Source organism: Theropithecus gelada, chromosome 2 (genome assembly GCF_003255815.1).
Source record: "Theropithecus gelada isolate Dixy chromosome 2, Tgel_1.0, whole genome shotgun sequence".
NCBI classification, from domain to species: Eukaryota; Metazoa; Chordata; class Mammalia; order Primates; family Cercopithecidae; genus Theropithecus; species Theropithecus gelada.
Window position 1 is genome coordinate 22,014,362 of NC_037669.1, and position 18,398 is coordinate 22,032,759.

At 38.5% G+C, this 18,398-nt stretch overlaps 1 pseudogene across 1 annotated transcript; it reads right to left on the bottom strand.

The window, feature by feature from the left end:
* Nucleotides 1-17,658: 17,658 nt before the first annotated feature.
* On the bottom strand, nt 17,659-18,077 carry LOC112619232 (annotated as a pseudogene). The gene has a single exon (XR_003118194.1). The product of XR_003118194.1 is annotated as a 40S ribosomal protein S25 pseudogene (transcript).
* Nucleotides 18,078-18,398: the final 321 nt, after the last annotated feature.

An 18,398-nucleotide genomic window follows, 5' to 3' on the forward strand; every position in this document is an offset into this window, starting at 1 on the left:
AGGATGGGAAACAGACAAGCAGCTTTGGCATTACCCATATGGCAGAGGAAGCTGCCTTCGTGGCATCTTCACAAATACTGAAACGTGTTATTGGCCTGCATCTATGCTTCACTCCAAGATTTCCTATCTCTCTATTTTTTTTTTTTTTTGCATTCCAAAGTGAAAGGATGTTGCCTTTTGTTAACTTACAAAATTCTATAGCTCACACAATAGAGTAAAATAGTAATTAATACAGGTTAGGCTGTGAGGATAATCACTGTGGAAAAATTGTGATCAGATTGTTTAATTTCCTCTATTATCTAGGTCAGTGAGGAAAATAATTTATCCACTTTCTTTGCCCTTTGTTTCAAACTCAGTTTTTAGTGACTGTGGAGAGTTGCAGGTTTTATCATTATAGTACAAAGAGGAGCCGTTCTGACAATCATCAGCTAAATTAAAATGAATGGTTAAAAGCAGTTCAGCCCACGAAATACATAATGCAGCTTAATGATAGAAAAGACCCAGCCAGGCTGGGCATGGTGGCTCACGCCTGTAATTCTAGCACTTTGGGAGGCCAAGTCGGGTGCATCACCTGAGGTCGGGAGTTCGAGACCAGCCTGACCAACATGGAGAAACCCCGTCTCAACTAAAAATACAAAATTAGCCAGGCATGGTGGCACATGCCTGTAATCCCATCTACTAGGGAGCCTAAGGCAGGAAACTCACTTGAACCCAGGAGGCGGAGGTTGCAGTGAGCCAAGATCGTGCCATTGCACTCCAGCCTGGGCAACAAGAGTGAAACTCTGTCTCAAAAAAAAAAAAAAAAGACCCAGCCAGTCTTTCAACCACCGGGATTAAAATTTCATGGTCTCTGAGGATGACTCACTTCTTAGCTGTGTCATGAGTTTCATTTTGAAATGAAATACACTGTGTGGTTTCATTTGAGGCTTCGTGTTGATGCAAAAAGGAAATGAGCCCATATTGGGAAGTTAGGTTGAAATACATATTAATGATGAAAAAGTGTCAGGCTGTCATTCAGCCATCCTTACTACTTCTGTTCCGGCATTACCAGGCTCTTCTGTAATTGTATAACATCTGTTTGTCTCCCCTACTTGTCTGAGAACTCGGAGGGCAGGAACTGGATGAGGCAAATAGAGGATACTCAGTGAACAGCTGTTGAGTGAACCAGGGAACATCATCTCTAAGGGGAAGGAACCAGGGAATTTTCAGCTCCAATCTTCCTGTGTAATTGTTGATGAGAGAAATCTGTGTTCATCTTCACTACATTTAGACACTTGACAAGAACAGTCTTATTTATAGAAGCCATTTTATGGTGTTATTTTTCACAATAATAGTTACATTCCCAAACTTGCATATTCTTTTGAAACCAATGAGAGGGGTGGTGAGCCTAGGAGGTGTAGTGGAAACAAAGCAGATGTGATGAAAAATGGAGCAAGATTCTGAGTTGATTTTACTCTTATTTCAATTTACTTTTATATTTTTTGAGTATGTCCAATATTCCAGGCTCTGTTTCAAGGATACTAAAGTTTGTATCTGATTTCAAAGAATTTATACTCTCATGGTGAGGAGGGGGACAAAAAGGAGACTTCTTAAGTAACCAAAGAAATTAGAGAACAAGAAAAAACTGTGTAACAAAATATCCAACTGAATCGTGAGGTGGTACAACTTAGTCTTTAGAGACATAGGCTTTTAAATCAGACTAGGACTGATACTCGTTCTACCATTACTAGCTCTGAGACCCTGGAGAAGTTATGTGGCCTAATCTTATTTATTTATTTGCAAAGTGGGAATGATAATAATTATATTTATACTAGAAGATTATGAGGATTAAATAATATTCATGTACACTGTATATCCCACAAGGAGTATCAGATCAATGAATGATAATGATGTAATAATTATAATCTTAGGGATTAAAGGTGACAACGGAAAGGACTAGGAAAACAGCTCCAGTAACTGAGGCTATTTTAAAATTTCTGTTTCTAATCCTCATGAAATAGAATGTTTTGCTAAAAGATGGTACAGTTACTCGTAGACAAATTAAAATCATATAATTGATAGGCTTTGATAATAAACACTGAGAACAGTACTTGCTTTGGCAAACATTACTGAAGTGAACATCTTGAACTTTCTTCTCAAAAGAACACGGATAAGTGTCCAGAGAGTTGCTTTATTTCTGACAACCAATAGGGCTATCTTCCTTGTCCAAATTATAACCATGCAGTCCGAGGGAAATACGTGTACTTTTAGAGAACAACAGCTTTGATTCTGGAAAAGGAAATACATGCTATAGAGAGTAGCCCTGGGAAATTGTTGAAGTTTGATAACGTTGCAAAACTGAGTTTCTATTTGTGACCAACATAAACATTTTTCTTCCCTTTAGAAAATGAGCTCCAGTCTTTTGGAGAAGATCTTCTTTTTCTCTTCCTGGTATTGGCTGTTCATTTTATGTTTTACTGAGAATGAGGCCAGTCCATGTGAATTCTCTCAATATCTCTTGAAGGGTTACCCTCTTTTCCTTTTCTCTACCTCAACATAAGGTAACTTGCTTTTTTTTCCTTGACAAGAACACTGCTCTTAATTCTGTTACTGCTCACCTCCTCTAAGTTTTGTTCCATCCTTTAAGCCCTATCTTTCTTCCATCTTCAATCTCCAATCTCTCTTCCTCTGCCACAAATACGGCCAGGGCCGTCCATATCCTAAAATAACCCCCCTCTGACCCTGCTGCTGTAGCAGGTTACTGCCTTATCTTTCTTCCGTTTATTACCACACTTCTTCTAAAAGAATACAAATTCTGCTTTCACTTCCTGCTCATACACTCACTTCTTAACCCCTTGTAATATGGCTTTTACCTTTACCCCTCTATGAAACTACCTTGTAGAAAATCACTGGGAGTTTAGTTTCATATCCAACAAATCTAATGGATTTGTTTCAGTCCTCATTCTCCTTGTTGTCTCTGCAGAAATTTCACTTTTTGGAACATTCTCCTTCTATAGCCTCTGCGATACCATAGCCTGCTTGTTCTTTTATCTTTCTGGAAACTTCTCTTCCATCTCTTTCACTAGCTGCTTTTTCTTTCTCCTGCTCTATACTTAAAATATGATCTTCTTCACATTCTTTGCCTCATGTGACTTCTCATCTATTCACATTGCTTTACACGTGAATTTCTTCAATCTCTTTTCCCTTCATCTCAAAATCTTTCTCCTGATGATTCTAAAATCTAGCAATTTTCAATTGCTGTTAAGACTTTCCTACTTAGGTAACCAGCCAGAATTTTAAACTCAGCGTATCTAAAACGAAGCCCACTAACTTATGTTCATGAAACCCCAAACTCCAACTGATTGTCTCTATTTTGTTTTTATAAATGACACCACTATTAATGAATCATCTTTCACAACTCACAAGTAATTTTTTTATTCGTTCTTACTTCTCATGCCCTGTGCCTAGTAAATTGTGGAGTAAGGAAGATTCTATAAGCTTTGTGGTACACAGGGTGGGAAGAGCATCTATTTTGCAGTCAGATAAGTCTGAGTTCAAATCATGGTTTTGTTACTTACTACCCTTTTGGTCTTGAGCCAGTTAGTTAAGCTCACCAGAGTCTTGATATCCTTATGTATAAAGCAGGGAATATAACATTCCCTGCATAGCCAGTTGAGAGGATTGGATGAGAGCTGCACATTTTATATGAAGTCCTAATAAATACTGATCTCATTCTTTTCCCTAATCCTGGTTATGCCTCTCATACTCAACTTTCTTTTCCATTAAATGGAATAATATGTATCAAGGACTTCATGCGGTTCCTGAAATGCAGATGCTCATTCCATGTTTTTTTCTCCTTTTTTCCTTCTGTTGTGGCCTGCTCAGTTCAGGACTGTGTTGCTTTTTTGTCTGGACGGTTGTCGTGGCTCCCGACATGGCTCTTGCTCCTGCTTCAACATTTGGATTCACCCCATTCACTGCTGGCTGGTTTGTCTTCTTCGTGCATGCTCTGATTAGGACACTCTTCTGCTCAGAAGGCTTCATTATTCATTATTTCCAAGAAAATGAAGTAGGAAAACATGTGGACCAAGTTATCTTAGAGACATATGTGCCATCACTTTCTTACATGTGAGGTCCATTTTGGCCAAGTGGTACCATTCACTGTTCCTTCAACATGTCCTTACTTCTCTGTTCTATTACCTTTCCTCTTGGGTCAGGATGACATCTATGCAGTCTCCATCTTCGAAATCTATTTCGAAATCTATGATGCTTTCCCTGGTTCTTCAAACATATAGAATTTCTCTTTGCTTTGTCCCCCAAAAGATTTTGTACCGCTCATCTTCACCTTAGTTCTCATTTTAGTGGTTATTTATTTACTTGTTCACACTTACTCATTCCTCCCATCATGATACCATAAGGTTTTGAGCCTGTGTCTAATTAATAGATCTATGTTTTTAAGTAGCTAGTCTTGTAGGCCTTCAAAACCTTTTAGTTCAATTAAAATAATTTAACTTTGATATACAGACCCATGCTTGAAAGTCTTACAGACAACAGTGCCACCGTTTATGAGAAGAGAAAGAGAAAAGATAAGAGGAATAATAATAATAATAAGAAAAAAGGGCAGTTTGCTTGGGTTATGAGGTAGTTATTGGAATTCAGTCAGAAAAGTAAGAAATAGAAATAAGTATGTGTCCCAAGAGAAGCAGCAATACCTAGGATTATGCTGACAGAGTGAGGGGGATTTAAAAGCAGTCTCCATTCTAATACTTTTTAAATTCTTGGCATAGTGTAATGATTACTATTCCAAAACAGAAGATATGTTGGCAAACTGCCCTGTATTTGAAAATAGAGGAAACGCCCTGGAAAGAATGAGATGTGGTAAAGAGAGGAAATGACAATGTACTGAAAAGACGGGGCTGTAAGTCATCACAGGAGCGCCCTGAAACCCGATGTGTCAGGCAGGCTGGTGGGATCCTGGGATCCCCCATGTAACGGCACTTATTAAGACAGAAGCGGAGATAAAACAGACTAAGTACACAGAGGAGTTTAAGGTTTCGTGAATGTAAGTGCTGAGTACAGAATGGTGCTCAATAAAAGCTTGTTAATTGATGGACCACAGATTTGTGATAAGACTTCTCAGAGTCTGATTCTTTCAGGGTGGGATCTAAGAGTAAGGTAAGCACCTCAGAAAATGCCTAGGGCAGGTCACTCAGTGTTGCTGGGACTGGTGGTGTTGGCTTGGCTTGACTAGGATTTAATAATACAGATGTGCCTCAACTTATGAAGGAGTAACATCCCGATAAACCCATAGCAAACTGGAAATACCATGAGTTAAAAATGCATTTAATACACCCAACTGACTGAACATTATCGATTAGCCTGGCCTACCTTACCTCATGCTCTGAACACTTACATTAGCCTACAGTTGGGCAAAATAATCTAACACAAAGCCTATTTCATAATAAAGTGTTGAATATCACATGTACTTTAGTGACTACTGCACTGAAAGTGAAAAACGAATGATTGTATGGGTACTTGAAGTATGGTTTCTACTGAATGAGTGTTGCTTTCACACCATTGTTAAGTCGCACTAACACTTGTAGTCATATCTTACCCTTACAGAAGCCACTTATTTCACAACCTTAAATCGTAAGAACTTGGATATAATCCAAGAAGGCCTTTGAGTAGCCAAATTAAGTCCCATTTAAAAAGTTATTTAAGATGAAAACTACCAGTTTAGCCCTGTCTAGCCATTTCTTCTGGTTAAATAGCACACATCTATATGGTTGAAAAAGTTTCATTTCATTATAAACTTGTCTAAAAAGAATAGTATTCAAACACATGTTTAAGCATAACATAGAGCATTGACTGCTCCGTTAGACACACTTTGAAAATCAGAAGGCATTCTCTGAGGTGTGGTTTTGCTGAATTCTGCCTAAGTTGCTTGGCATTCAGGGTTTGTGAGGGCTTGGGCCATGACCATCATCCCTCCAACAGCCTTGTGTGTCTTAGACTGAATGTATACCCATAACTCAGGGAAAATTTGTTTACTCCTCATTTCATCATCAAATACACCGTTTATAAGTTTAACAAGCAAAGACCAAGAAAATGGCTAAATTACTAATATCGATGTTTTAATTTAAATGCAAGATAAAAAAATCTGGTTAACTTTATTCTCCTAAGCAGTTGTTGATGCTTTTTGAAGTCTAAAAATGAATTATTTGAAATGATGCCTTTAAAGCTTTCCTTTCTCTGTTTCACTTTAGTTTCTACAAGCATATAGGCTTCGCTTTCTAAGAAGATTCAGAAATTACCTTTGAGGAAAACTTTAAGAAATTTCTTTTTGGCCTCTTAAACTGTGCTTTTCATTGAATTCTGGTGCTCTTTATAAAATTTGCATGATTGGTTTTTTAAATAATTCTGCTAGCATCATGGTCTCATACAATTATTATTCCAGGATTAACAAGAGTAACACAACTTTTATTAAATATCCAAAATACTAAGAAAATCACTTTCGATCAGCCTCTGAGAACAGCCTGTGATTGCCTTCTGTTGATTTACTGCTTGTTTGGCATGTTTGGCAGGATATTGCAATCATGCTTTCCACTACCAGATTCATATGGGAAAACTTAGGAACTGCTCCATAACTGTCACATCTGTTGCCAATTTCAGATTTTTCTGAATTTCCCTCATTATCTTCTGTATTTTCACTGGTTTCAAGTTTGCTCATCAGACTTCCTGTTTTTAACCACTGATCCATGCTCCCAGTTGAAAATACAATTTGAAACTATTCACAAAAAAAGTTAAATGTAGTATAACTTTACAACTAAAAAAATCTCAGAATTTGGGGTTATTTTGTGTTATGGGAGAATTCACTGTGTTTAGAGAATTAAACATAAGTATGTGCTTGGAACAAGAAGTATCTGGTCTCATAAACTGCAGTGATAATTTGACTGATCTATGGGAATTGGGTGTATGTCCATGCAAAAGTTAAAAAAAAACTTCACTGATTTTTAAAAAATTGTATTTTATTTTTACATTGACGGATAAAATCCCACATTTTAAATTAAATTAAATTTAATTAATTTATTTTTTAGATGTGGTCTCACTATGTTGCCCAGGCTGGCCTCGAACTCCTGGGCTTAAACAATCCTACCTTTCTCCTGAGTAGCAGGGACTACAGGCATGGCCATGGGCATGTTTTTATTGATAACCACACCATTGATCTTAATGAGACAGATGAGACAGACTCATTTAAAAAAACCCAACTGTAAAGTCTCTGTGGAATTGCCCAGAGATTATGTGACCTGATAGACTAGCACTTTTCCTGCCAGGCAGTGATATTACCATCACCTATTATCATAGATATGTTTTCAGGTTTTCTTACTGTAGGAGTCATGTTTATACTATATGATGTCCACTCTGATTGGAGCAGAGGTGATAACTTGATTGGCCTGGATCAATCAGATACGCTTTTCTATAATTAGGGAATTGGAACTAAAACCTTCTAGTTTAGTCTAATTACATTTTATGGTAGTCAGAATGCTAAGATGTCCCTAATCTCAGTTTAGCTGGATATAATGCTAACCTGCAGCTACTTTGGAAAAGAAAGATTGGTGGATAATACTCCTTTAATACCCTCTGAGACATGAAGAAAAATCTGCTCCTTTGCAAAATATGCACTGACTACTACGTCTTTTGGGTTCTTGTATTTCCTTTTTTTACTTTTCTGACTTGGAACTTTTAGCTCTCATTTCTTGTTGCCATTTTGGTGTTTATCCAAGAGGTGAAGAATAGTCATGAGTCTCCCCATTTCTGCCCATTCTGGGTCCATACTTTCTATGCTGGCCTTTCTGAGCTTTTTAGTTGAAGGCATACCACAAAGACCTCTGATTATTTACAGCATACTGCATACTGATTTTCTGACATATCTTGGCAGAGATGGAGCCTTGCTTACTTTTAGTTCAGTTGAGATAATACTGGAATCTTCCAAAAGAAACTTTGACAAAAACTAGGGGTGGAGTTTGATGGGAGTGGAGAGATGGGATGGTGGAAAAGCTTAGAAATCAATGAATTCCCATAGGTCAGGGTTCTGATCTGTACTGTATGTCCAGTCAAGATTCAGTTTGGCTAGGACAGCTTTAGGGCAGGTAGCCTCTTTTTCCTGGACTAACTTTAAATTTCTCTGTATTGTGCATGTATATTTGAATGAGCACAAAATTTAAAAAAATACAGTAAAAGCACAAGCTACAGAAGAAAAAAAGATAAGTGGGATGTCATCAAAATTAAAAGTTTTGTGCTTCAAATAACATCAAGAACATAAAAAGACAACCAATGGAATGAGAGAAAATATTTAGAAAGCGTATGTTTAATAAGGAATTTGTATTCAGAATATATAAAGAACTTTTACAATTAACAATCAAAGACAAATAATTCAATTTAAAATTGGGAGATCAATTGCATAGATGTTTCTCCAAAGTCTTACGAATGGTGACTAAGCACATGAAAAAACACTTAGCATTGTTAGATATTAAGGAAATGCAAATCAAGACCGCTATAACACTCTCATCCATTAGGATGGCTAAAATAGAAAAAAGTCAAACACCAGACAGTAACAACGTGCGCGAGCTTGCATGTGTGTTTTTTTTTCTGGACTGCTTTTTATTTTTATTTATTTATTTATTTATTTATTTTGAGACGGAGTCTCGCTCTGTCGCCCAGGCTGGAGTGCAGTGGCCGGATCTCAGCTCACTGCAAGCTCCGCCTCCCGGGTTTATGCCATTCTCCTGCCTCAACCTACTGAGTAGCTGGGACTACAGGTGCCTGCCACCTCGCCCGGCTAGTTTTTTGTATTTTTTTAGTAGAGACGGGGTTTCACCGTGTTCGCCAGTGTCCTCTCGATCTCCTGACCTCGTGATCCGCCCGTCTCGGCCTCCCAAAATGCTGGGATTACAGGCTTGAGCCACCGCGCCCGGCCTATTTTTATTTTTTATAAGACTCTGTGTAACTGAGCCACATGAAGCATTAGTTATGTTTGGGTCTCACAGCCATAGCACTTTTCAGCTTATTATGACTTTTACCATGTATTATTTGCCTCATTGATCTTTACAATCATGTAAGGTTGGTGAAGTAGTATATTATTTTCTCTTTTTTGAAGATAAAGACACTCAGGCTCAGAGATATTTTGTGACTTGGCCAAATCATCCTCTAAGTGGTTAAACTAGGGCTTCAATTCAGGTTTTCTTTACAATATACCATGTTGCTTCCTAAATAATACTGGCTTATGTTTAACTGCAATGTTTAGATGGCTTTAAAATATTACATTCATGGATATCACTTTATTTTAAACTTTACAACCACCCTATGAGATGAGTAGGCCAAGGAATTTTATATTAATTTTACAGTTGAATATGATGGTCAGAATAATCATGTTTTATTTCAAGCTCTGCCACCCACTTACCTTGGACAGATTATATAATTTCTGAAATTCTAAGCTTTTTTTTGTGTAAACTGAAGGCTCCTACTAGATGACCTCAAAGATCCCTCCTAAGCCTACTATTTTGTGATCTTATCCTTTAGTATGTCCTTCCATTAGCAGCATATGTACTTTGAGGTGCTCTTCTGGCTGTGGTGAATGAGTTTCTGTTGGATGACCTGTACTTTCATACTGGATTATTTCTGTAACCCTTATATACATCTTTAAAAAGCATGGTCAAGATCAGGGGAGCAGGCTTTAGTCATAGAACAGAACAGGGCTCCAGTAACTGAACAATACGGGGGTTAAATTTATGGAACCAAGGCTTGGTTTCATTGACTTGGGCTCTAAAGCAATTAAACTACACATAGACATTCTAGAATGTAAGAATTTCACTTAGTTGGATGACAACATCCTAACATATCAGAGTTAACTTCTTATGGTAAATAATGTGCCTCACATTTTTGTAACAATGAGTTTCTGCTGTTACCAACACTTTGCAACCTGGCTGTAGAAAAAACTTCCTTAATTTGTACCTCAGTAGGAAGAGTGCATCAGAGGAGATTCTTTTTATTTCCCATTTACTTTCTGCATTATATATCACTTGTTTTTATTGATTCGCAATGATAATACATAGATGTTAAAAGATATGTTTAAAACACTTCTTATGTTTTCACATTTTCTAGGTATCTAAAAATAAAATAATGAACTAGATATTTAATAAATGCTTCTGGCTAAATAATTCTGGGATCTTTTCCCTTCATTGATTTTGAAGAGGTAAATTTCAGCTTTTTCCAGGATATTAGTTCAGGAAAATAGGTGGGTGTGAATGTTGCATAACAGTTTTTGAGCTAGCCGCACAATCTTTTGATAACAATCAATTAGGTTTCAGATTCTGTCAATATTTCCCCTACAACCCAAGAACCAATGATCTTATGGAAAATAAAATTTGCCCTTTTCCTTTTTAGCAGTTATAATATCTTTGTCTCTCTCTGCCCTTTTCTCTCTCCTGTTGAAGAAAGCTATAAATGCACTGATAGGATTTTCAGTTCATCAACCATGTGGGAAATTATCATCCTTCCACTTTCTTAAGAACTGAAAGAAGTTCCCTCAAAGAAAAGAGCTCTCTCAGTGGTTGGCTGAGTTAAATACAGAAAGTCAAAACATATGGGAAAATATTGAAGCCTTTTCCTACAACTTCCTAGAGGTCTTCTCATGAGAAATGAGAGTCAGCTTCAGGACAGCCTAATTTTGGCTGAATTTCTGCCATCTTCCCTTCCATGTCTCTATAAAGGCCACCAAGATTCAAGAGTAGTAGTATGCCTGCCTAAGACAGTTCAGAGATAAAGCTTATCAGAAGAGATAAGAGTATAAAGTTTTCTTTGAAAACTATGAAGAACTAGTCAAATGTGTAATAGTAAATTTCCAACTAACTTCTTAAAATGGCAATGGCTGTTTCTGGTATGTGTTTACAGATTAGGTGCACATTACTCAATAAGATAGTTAAAACCTATTTCCTCAATTTTTTTTTTTTTTTTGATATGAAATCTTGCTCTGTCGCCCAGCCTGGAGTGCAATGGTGCAATCTTGGCTCACTGCAACCTCTGCCTCCTGGGTTCAAGTGATTCTCCTGCCTCAGCCTCCCAAGTAGCTGGGATTAGACACCCACTGTCATGCCTGGCTAATTTTTTTTTGTATTTTTGTACAGACAGGGTTTCACCATGTTGCCCAGGCTGGTCTTGAACTCCTGATCTCAGCTGATCTGCCCACCTCGGCCTCCCAAAGTGCTGGGATTATAGGTGTGAGCCACCACGCCCGGCCTCATCAAATTATATTATGATGATTTATTCCCATTAGTCAGACCACATTTATTTCATGAAATGTATATATTCCTCTTTCCTAATAATAAGAAATAAAATAAAAAAACACTGTAATAAAAAGTAACTTAAATATGCAAAGGCTTACATTGGATTTTAAAAAATCTTATGGGCCAAAAGTTTAAAATCATGATACAAGAATATGCTGAACTAGAACAATTGGGCCTGACCATTGTTTCACAATACCATGGGGCCGTGGGAAGTTTTATAACTTAAACTTTCAAAAGACAGTTTTTTTTCTGGATCTCTTCCAAAAGAATATATTTCACTGAATATAGTTCTGAACTATCTCGCTTAAACATTTTTTTTTTCAGAATTTACTATATTTTCAAATATATTAATTACTACTCTTTGGCATTTACTGGTTGCTTGAATATATAAATATAGAAAACATTCTGCTAAGCACTTTCCACGTATAACCCTGTGTAATAGCACCACAATCTGAATGAGACTGGTGCTATTACTAATTGCAAATGAGAAAACTGAGGCTCAGGAAAGTTAATTGACTTGTCCTAAGAGTGTACATAGCAAAAATGTGGTAGTGGGTTTCTTTTTTAATTTTTCTGGAGAGTCTGACTTAAGGGTTCCCGTTAACTACTTTTTAATAGCACCTCTGTGGTATTACTTCTGCCTAACTTCCAACTGATAGTATTTCCATTTGTACAATAGTCTTCATATTATAGAACCATTATTTTTAGCATCTTGGGTCTTAGGCTCACAGTTCTTATGGTGGGCCGCTCTGACTTTTAGAATCATGGTTGCCTCACTAACTTGAACTCATTCAAGCATGTTTGGATATCTAATTTTGGGAGGTCCTACTAGTTTCTCATCAGTGCATTCAAACAAACTCATTCTTCATGGGATAAATATGTAAAATCTTTTGTGTAAGTAATAACGCCATATCAGGCCCAGATAATGGCATTGTTTGAGGGATAGGCATTTGTACTTAAGAATAGCTGTAAACCAATTAGTGTTATTGGGTCTTTATATTAATGTTCCCCCATACTGTCATTAAAGGGAATTTAGTGTGTACCAGGCACAGCTAGGACCTGTTAACTATAACACTGTTAACTGTGGCACTATTTTACTTCATTCTAGTGTTAGCAGTACTAGAGAGGTAGCTAGTGTTATCATGAGGCTGAGTATGTTTCTACCAACCTCCTTGGGGAAAGCAATGGATCCAGGCCTTCTTACTTTTATTTAAATCAATATGTTGAGTGATTTCTCCAATATAGCTAGGAATTTGGCAGAATAAAGGATAGAAATCATATTTTAGATACATAATTCTCTCAATAACTTCCCCAAGTAATTTAAAAAATATTCATGACTTAGTGACTTGACTTTCTTGGTTAAATAGCATTGTTGACTTATTTATATGTATGTTTGCTTCATTGCCCATATGTGTGGATTATTTACTTTTTAGATTAGATTGTGGAGGGGATACTATGGTGTGCCACCCAGGTCCTCCACATCAAGACTGAGGTACTCATTCTTTCAGCACCCTTAGAATATTGGCTGTTGCTGATAGCTTTTACCCAAGTCCCACTCTAGGGATTGTCCTCAGCTTCCTTGCCCAAGACTATTGGTATGGTTTAGCTGTGTCCCCACCCAAATCTCATCTTGAATTGTAGCTCCCACAATTCCCACATGATGTGGGAGGGGCCCAGTGGGACACAATTGAATCATGGGGGCAGGTCTTTCTTGTGCTATTCTCGTGGTAGTGAATAAGTCTTATGAGATCTGATGGTTTTGTAAAGGGGAGTTTCCCTATGCAAGCACTCTTCTCTTGTCTGCCGCCATGTGAGACATGCCTATCACCTTCAGCATGATTGTGAGGCCTCCCTAGCCATGTGGAACTGTGAGTCCACTAAATCTCTTTCTTTTGTAAATTGCCTAGTGTCGGGTATGTCTTTACCAACAGTGTGAAAACCGATGAATACACCTATGCTCCTTGCTCAGAAGCAGCCTGCACCCATGACTATGTGATATGCAAAATGTTTCAGGCTCCTTCACCTCCATTTGGAACAACTCTGAAGGGCTATTCCAGACCCCCTGACATCAGCTGAGACCACTGTTGTTTTTATGTAACAGTTCAGTCTCTCCTTCTGCTCAATCCTTTTTTTCTTCAACCCCTTACAGATACTCCTGAGATCACTCTCCAATAAGATCCTCATGCAAATCCCCACTATAGTCTCTTTTCTGGGGAACATGACCTGATAAATTATTTATTCTTGCCACTCATTCAGCCTTCTTCTGGTCTATCTTCCTCCTTTTGACAGTTGTGTACTCTGGGAAATCTTTTTTTTTTTTTTTTTTTTTTTTTAACCTGAGACAGAGTCTTGCTCTGTCACCCAGGCTGATGTGTAGTGGTGCCACCACAGCTCACTGCAGCCTCAACCTCCTGGACTCAATGGATCCTCCCACTTCAGCCTCCAGAGTACCTGGGACTACAGGCCTGTGCCATTACGCCTGGCTAATTTTTGTATTTTTTGTAGAGACAGTGTTTTGCCATGTTGCCCAGGCTTGTCTCAAACTCCTAGGCTCAAGCAATCCGCCTGCCTCAGCCTCCCTAAGTGCTAGGATTACAGGTGTGAGCCATTCTGCCCTGTTGAAATCAAGCTTTTGATAATTAGCCTAATTACAATGTAAGTGGGAATGCAAATACACTAAAAATAAAATTTAAGAGAGAAATTTGGATTATTGCCAATCCTTCCTCAGCATTAAAAATGATTAGAGATCTTTCCATATAATAGGACATGACAGGAAAATTAAAGCCATTCACTGAATATTTTGGGTGCCTACTATACTTAAAAAACTATGAAAAATTAAAGAAGAGTAAGATATGGCTCCTGCCCTTAAGGAAAAGAAACAAATAGCTAGAAACTAAATAGATAAGAGAAACATTAGTTGTTTTAATAACGTATTATGAGTTCTGATTAGAAAGCAATTTAGCTGGGATAATCGGAGTGGGTATCTGGAAAACTTTATATTAAAGGGCACTGCAGGAAGGCTCAGTGTGTCTGAGGACACCTTAGTCAACTTAGCATTTTAACCCCATTAACCAACTTTTTGTAAACTCCTATATGATATAATTGTCAAATTCTCTTCCCCCAATCTGAGTCAGTTGGAGGTGAGCTGATTTTACCAATGGTAGTGTCAGCTACCATTGACGTGCCTCCACACTCCCAATTCTTTCCTTTCATAAGCCTCAAGATCAAATGACCTTCTCAGTAACTTACATTTTCAGTTTGACAAAAGTATTTTCACTGGTTCCTTGTAATTCTGCATGGGAGAAATCATGAGAACATTTAACAAGGGCTTAAGTGTGTCCACTTATGTCGATGAATCATTTGCTCCTAGCCCTGAACCACTTCTTCCTGCCTCGTTGGCTCTGACTGCTTCTACTCTGCTAATAAGTGGTTTTGTCTGAGTTGTGCTGGAAGAAAAAGATCTGGTGAGGGTGGAATGTGTCATGAGTAAATGAAAGTGCCAACTGAAGTGAGAACACAAAGAGGTGAATGGAGAGATTGAACCCATATTCCTTTAAATTTAGACCTGAGCTTATCATTTCAAGATGGGGCTTCAATATTTTAAATTGGAAACAGTTCTGAGTTATTGCTCAGAGGATCCAGTAACAATCTGTCAACAAAGTAGTAATCTTGGGAGATTTTCCCAAAGTATAATTTCTGGGCTTTGTACATATGTCTTATGGTAGATATGTACCCAAAGCAGGCTAACCAACCTGACCAAACTGGTGGATTTACCAATTGTGTTTCTTTGAAGCCACACATAGAAACCACCGAATCTATTAGTGGACTCAATTCAGCTGTTGTAATTTGTCAACTGAAGGAACATATCAAGAATCAAGACCAACTTATCTAATTCACATGCTACTTTAGCTCTTTCTTTCATTTCACCTGGGATTTTATTAAGATTGTAGTTTTGGAAACCAGGGCAGGAGTGGGGCAGTGATAGGGGAGCGGAGCGGAGAGAAAGGAAGAAAAACCCAGGATTGAAGATAGAGCTTCCCTTCATTGCTCAATCCCTGATATCCTGTGGCATTGGCTCCCATTCCTTGCCATTTTATTCCAGACAATAGAACCAGTCAGACCTGCAGTGCTTTACTTCAGACATTACATCCTATGACAAACATGTCAACAGATCATAACTGTGTGGCTTCTCTATTCTTTCCTGAAGCAATATTTCTTTATTATTGGAGCTTGGGAATCAAATAAAGGGAACCTCTCCAAAGAAGGCATTTAAGCTGTGTGTTTTAAAAGCTTATTTTTTGTTCTATTTGGCAGCAGGAATGCTCCAAGGATTTCTGGATAATCAGCACCATAGAAAATTATTCCTCCTTTAAAGTTTCTACTAAAGAATTTACATTATAATTTTACATTTTCTATTATATAGCTCCAACCATCTAAAGCAAAACTGTGGTGTATTGCTTGTGTTTAAAACATGCAGTCGGCCGGGCGCGGTGGCTCAAGCCTGTAATCCCAGCACTTTCGGAGGCCGAGATGGGCGGATCACGAGGTCAGGAGATCGAGACCATCCTGGCGAACACAGTGAAACCCCGTCTCTACTAAGAAATACAAAAAATAGCCGGGCGAGATGGCGGGCGCCTGTAGTCCCAGCTACTCGGGAGGCTGAGGCCGGAGAATGGCGTGAACCCGGGAGGCGGAGCTTGCAGTGAGCTGAGATCTGGCCACTGCACTCCAGCCTGGGCTACAGAGCGAGACTCCGTCTCAAAAAAAACAAAACAAAACAAAACAAACAAAAAAAAACATGCAGTCACTGGACTGGAAGCAAGCTTTACGGAAGGTCATATTTCTTAAATGTTTTTAAATCTCTAGGGCTATTTTTTTAAAAGAGAAAGTTAAACACTGATGTGATAATATTAAAAGTTATTTTTTATTCAGCTCCTCTTAGGTACCAGATTTCATTCTAAGGGCTTCACAAGCATTAACTCATTTAATCCTCATTAAACACATTAAATATTTTTATTATCCTCATTTTTTAGCTTAGGAAACTAAGGCATAGAAAGAGTAAGAAGGTTGTTCAAGGTCTCACAGCTGATAGGTGGAAGAGCCAGAATTTGTATCTAGGCAGGCTGCTTCTAGGACTATGCTACATGGCGCCACGTGATAGCAAGCTGCCATTTTATAGATGATAAAATTGGTATCCAAAGACATGAAATAATGGCTGGGCGCAGTGGCTCATGCCTGTAATCCCAGCACTTTGGGAGGCCAGGGCAGGAGGATCACGAGGTCAGGAGATCAAGACCATCCTGGCTAACATGGTGAAATGCTACCTCTACTAAAAGTCCAAAAATTAGCTGGGCGTGGTGACGCATGCATGCCTGTAATCCCACCTACTTGAGAGGCTGAGGCAGGAGAATTGCTTGAACCAGGGAGTCAGAGGTTGCAGTGAGCCGAGATTGCGCCACTGCACTCCAGCCTGGTGACAGAGCAAGACTGTGTCTCAAAAACAAAAACAAAAACGACATGAAGTAACTTGCTAAGATCATATACCTGGTAAGTCATGGAGTCGGGATTTGACCTTGAGTCCCTTGGGCCTCTTTCCAATGCCTTTGTTTTCATTTCACGCTGACCTATAGGTAAAAGTCGCAGAAACTGGAATCATACAGTCAGAACAACAGCTGACAGGCAGTTTGGATTTTCCCCATTATAGACAAACAAAACCTGAAAAATGTAGGCATTTATTTTAATATTTCCAAATCTAATATAGATACAGGCTCAGCACCATTTTTCCTAACCAAGCATCTACCTTTGGTAAGTCCTCATTGTTCCTTCTTCCCCCTTGACCTCAGCCTCCAAAAGAAGGACTGGAGGCCAGGGACAAATCTTGACTATGCAAGTGAACAATTAAACGTACTTGGGGCTCCATCGATGAGGAATCTCCCACGTTGCTCACCTGTCTAGCGCCAGTAGGGCATCTTTGAAGAGAGTCCCAAGTCCAGGGTTGTAGGACTGTTCATGGGACCTCAGGGTCAACCCCATGGTTGTTGTCACCGTCGGGCTTGGGCTTGCCCTACAGAAGCTACCTGACATTTACGTGACCCACATCTACTCAAAATCATATCACATGTTGACTTCTTGATAAATAAGATGACACGACATGTAAAAACACTGCCAGTAAGTGAACAAAGCAGGATACCCAGTTGAGGTCCTGATCATGATGTGAAGTTCTTTTTGAATTTTATGTCTTTAAGGATTAAGTGAATTAGAGTATCTTAAGCCTCTAACTGTGTTTGGGACATAGTAGATACTAATATTCTTTTCTTTCTTTTTTTTTTTTTGATTGAATAAAGTTTTATTTTTCCAAATGTACAGTGGTTGGACCTATTCATGCATCTTCACCAGCAGCTGGAGCATCTCCACCCTTGGTATTTCTGGTGTAAATTACTTGAGCTCTGTACTTTGAAACCAGTTTGATAAGTCCTTTACTAAGGAGCTCCTGAAGGGCTGCCCTGGCCAGGGAACCTCGAATCTTCAGTCTCTCAGAGACCATAGCTGGGGTTATAGTTTATAGTTGGGAACTTCCTTACAGAGTTTGTCGTAGGTAGCTTTGTCAAACAAGATTAAGTTATTGAGCTTGTCCCGAACTTTGCCTTTGGACCACTTCTTCTTTTTGGCCTTGCCCCCGGATTTGTTCACTGGGTCTTTGTCTTTCTTGGCTGACTTTCCGGCATCCTTCCTCCTCTTGTCGTCCTTGGGGGGCATTGCGAAGCTTGCAGAGCAGCAGCGGACACAGCAGCCTTGCTAAGATGTCGGACAAAAAGCCTTATATTCTTTTCTTTGCTTGTCTTCCATTCCCTTCCCTGTGCATGTAAATAATGATTCTGGCAACCAAGAAACATACGAGCTGATCAATTATTGAGCAAATGTATTTAAAATACCCACTGCGTGCCTGGCATTCCTGGGCTTTGTGTAGAATACTAGAGTTGTTGCTGGCTAGCCAAGTCTTTAAGAAACATACTTTTAAAAATTATTTTTTTATCATAGTAAAATTTACATAACACAGAAATGATTATTTTAGTCATT